The sequence below is a fragment of the Erithacus rubecula genome, assembly GCF_903797595.1.
Source record: "Erithacus rubecula genome assembly, chromosome: 16".
NCBI lineage: Eukaryota > Metazoa > Chordata > Aves > Passeriformes > Muscicapidae > Erithacus > Erithacus rubecula.
The window spans coordinates 9,095,942-9,099,512 of NC_136668.1; the positions used below are offsets into that span (position 1 = coordinate 9,095,942).

Here is a 3,571-nt window from a genome sequence, read left to right on the forward strand (position 1 = left end):
AAAGGCCTTTGGCAGCCTCTCCTGGCAGTTGGCTGTTTCTGAAAAGGCAGGCAGCTGTTGGGAAAGTGATTTGGAGGCAGAAGTGGTGCTCTGGAGCCCTAGTGCTGCAGGAGAGGATCAGTACCCAAGGTTGTTCCCATTGGGGATGGGGCTGGCTTTGTGCTGGCAGCTCCTCTGTGGAAGGAGAAGATGGGTGTGATGTCCCCCTCTGTCCTTCATCTCCTATGTCAGATCAATGCTCTGTCCCAAAGAAAATTTTGGAGAAACTCAGCAGCCAGCATTTCTTTTGATGCCTGTTAAGGATTATGCAAGTATCTGTCCCATTGCTGAGAGCTCCCCAGAGCTCAGTAGCTTGGAAGAGAAGTCTCAGAGAGCAGAATTTTCATGTGGATGTGGCTTTATGGATACTCACAGAGGTCAGGGTGCCTAGGAGTTAACATGAATTTCAATCAAGAAGACATTAAGAAGAGCAGAGGGAAAACAGATTAGCTGTTCCTCTTGCCTTGCTCTATAGGATGAGACCATGAGAGGATGTGATGAGATCAATGGAAAAAATAAAAGGAAATGAGAAATCAAAGGAATTGCTGCTTTACAACTTATTTAATATGCTGAATTGGGAAATTTGCCCTTCAGGGGATCAAATATTCTCTTATTTTTTTAACAGATTTGGACAACTCATGACTGCAAAGATGAAACCCATGACTGGTCCCCCACAGGGATTCAAAAGGAAACAATCCATTTCAGGTACAAGTGGTGGGACAGTGTTGGAGGTCTCCTCCCCTTTGCTCTCAGAAACCACACAGAGCTGTGGCATCTGCCAGAGCTTGTCTTCCCACGGGGCTGGAGGGTTGGGTTACTGGAGCTGCAAGTCCAGGGCCACCACCACAGCCACACCAGGGGCTTGCTCTCAGCATCCCAGGGAGGCTGAGCTGCACCACCTGCTCTCTGCAGGCTGCTCATGGAGCAGTGTGCAGATGCTCAGAACCAAGACAGAGAAAAGGATCTCTGTCCTTCCCTCCCAACATTTCGGTGGTGTTTTGGCAGTCACAGTCCTCATGTTTTAAAGCACATCCAGCAGATCCTTTATGGGGTGTCAGGTTAGCTGTGAACTTTGGCACTTCATGTCCCAAGTGATTTGCCCCAGAGAAAGAAATATTTGCTGGGAGTTGTCATTCCAGCAGTAGCTCTGGTTCCCATATTTCCCTAGCGCTGTGATTTTGTTCCTTATTCTTTTAAAGCATTTTGCTGTGCCCATCCCATAGCTCCAGGTAATTGCTGAGCTCTGTATGGGTCATACACTCCCCATCTTCTTCTGCAACCACCAAGCCTGTGCCCAGGTGGAAGTCAATAGGAAAACTCTTGCCCTGGAGGCTGAAAATGAACTTTCTGTATTCTTGGGTAAATGGGTCCTTGGGACACCAGCAGTAGCTAGCTGATGGTCGACTCCAGCCAGCACATTGATGAGCAAAGATTCAAGGTTTTTGCAGCCACACACTCTGCCAAAGTCACCTCCTCTTTGGGAGTGCACAAACATTCCAGTTTTCCTCCTTCCCCAATGTACAAGCCCTTGGTCTGATGCCCTGACCAGCTGGCTGGTAGCAGGAAACTGCTGCCAGAGGCTAAGATGAATGATTTGTCCTTGTGCTACTGTCAGAGTTTCTTGAGACTGATGTCTCTCTAATGAGCATCTTTACCTTCATAAACTCTTCATTAGCATTTGTATCTCTGGTACTTTGCATATTTGCTGGTGATATCTGCTGGATTAGGCATGTTTCCCTTCCAGGTGTCTGAATGGGTTTTTCTTTCCCCCAGCAGTGACTTTGGCTATGCAAGGCAGTGTCTCTTCCCCTTGGCACAGTAAACTTCCCATTGATACGGCACTTTGATGACAAAGGAGCCACATTTTAGCAGTGAGAATACCTTGGCTTTAACAAGAGGCAGTTAAACTTCAAAACTGGAACTCCCCACGGATACAGAGAACAGCAACAAAAAAAAAGCTTTTAAACTGCACTGCTCTGTGTGTCTGCAAGCACTGGGTGCCAGCAGAAAGGAGGCCAGCTCCAAACAATCCCAGCCTTGCCCCACACTCGGCCTCCAGACTTTGAATGTGTTTTGTTTTGATATCTTATACTTGAGAATTTCTGTTCTAATTGCGTTTAGAGCCCGGCTTGGGAAAGGCTGTTCTGCTGTGAATGCAGCTGTGCCCCTGCTCCCTGCACAGCCCACCCCTCTGCTCCAGAGCTGTCAGGTGGGACGGCCTTGCAGGGTCTGTTTTTGCCAAGGAGATGTTGAAATTATTGGCTGGTTCTTCAAAGGTCTGCAGTGGCTCTTGATGTTCCTCACCGGAGCGGGGCAGCGGAAGAAAGTCGCCTGGGAAATGCTGTCTGGAAGTGAGAATTGAATTCTTTAATGCTCTTGAAGAGCAAATAAAGTTTCTAAGTATGAGAAGCAGCCCACGCAGCCTTTAGATGTATTTGTACCCAAACAAACCCATGTTGTACCCAAAGTATTAATTTCTTTAGCACGTAAATTGCTCCAAATAAGTTATTGGGTAAGGCTGGATGCAGGAAGGAAAAATCCAGGACAGGTCTGCCTTTCCCACAGCACTAGCCTGATCTTGTATCCATGATTGCACTAGTTGGTCAGGAGGGTTATATTAGATAAGAATGTTGTTATTAATTTGACTTGTATGTGTAGGACTGGGTGGCCTTGTTTTTCTTAAGAAAAGCTCTGAAAATGGTCCAGTTCAAGCTAAGGAACCATCTCCTTAGCCTTCCATTCAACCCTGTGATTAGGTCCAAGGGTGTTTGAAGTTTCAGGGTGTTTTTCAGAATTTTCTCTTTTGTTTGTTTTGTGAAGTATGGATTCAGAAGCAGCAGCCATTTGCAGATGCAGCACACCTATGCCATTTTTAAAACTTGTTACTTCAACTTTCATCCCCTCTGGGCTGACCTCTGTCCACTGAGAATAACACACACCAGGGATTTCTATTACAGCCCTGTACTTCATCCGTGGCCTCATGTGTAACTTGGTTGTATGTAACATTTGGAGTTGCAGAGAATCTGGCTGATGAGACTAGATGGCAAAAAAGGTGCAGTAATTTCTTTCTCAATGCCAATCCCCACTGTTTTAAACTGTGACTTGTGCTTCTGTCTGCACAAATCCATCTAGAGCTAGAGCATGATAAAACAAGTTGTCCTTTAGCATTCTTTAGCTTCTGTTCTTTCTGCTAGGAGACAACTTTCACACGCATCTGGATTTACACTTATGGAGAAAAGTTGGAGTGGAAAGAAGCAAAATGACAGCTGTGGTGCAAATTACAATAATCCTAATGACTGAGGCAGCAGTTGGGTCTGCTCCTGCATGCCCAGACCATGGTGGGGAGATCCTACCCCTGCACCAGCCCAGGGAGCCCAGCCCCTCAAGTCCACACAGGGCAAGACAGGGCAGGAAGATGTTTTAATGTACTTGTGCTTCCAAAGGATCCTCAGGTGCCCTCCTGGCTTCCTGGCAAGCCCAGCTCTTGCTTTGGATTGCTAGAATCACAGAACTATAAAATAATTTAATAGGT

At 46.5% G+C, this 3,571-nt stretch overlaps 1 long non-coding RNA gene across 1 annotated transcript; it reads left to right on the forward strand.

Moving 5' to 3' along the window:
* Positions 1-663: 663 nt before the first annotated feature.
* On the forward strand, positions 664-2,451 carry LOC306809033. The gene is made up of 2 exons (XR_013776144.1): positions 664-744; positions 1,813-2,451. It is a non-coding gene; the product is annotated as an uncharacterized lncRNA (long non-coding RNA).
* Positions 2,452-3,571: the final 1,120 nt, after the last annotated feature.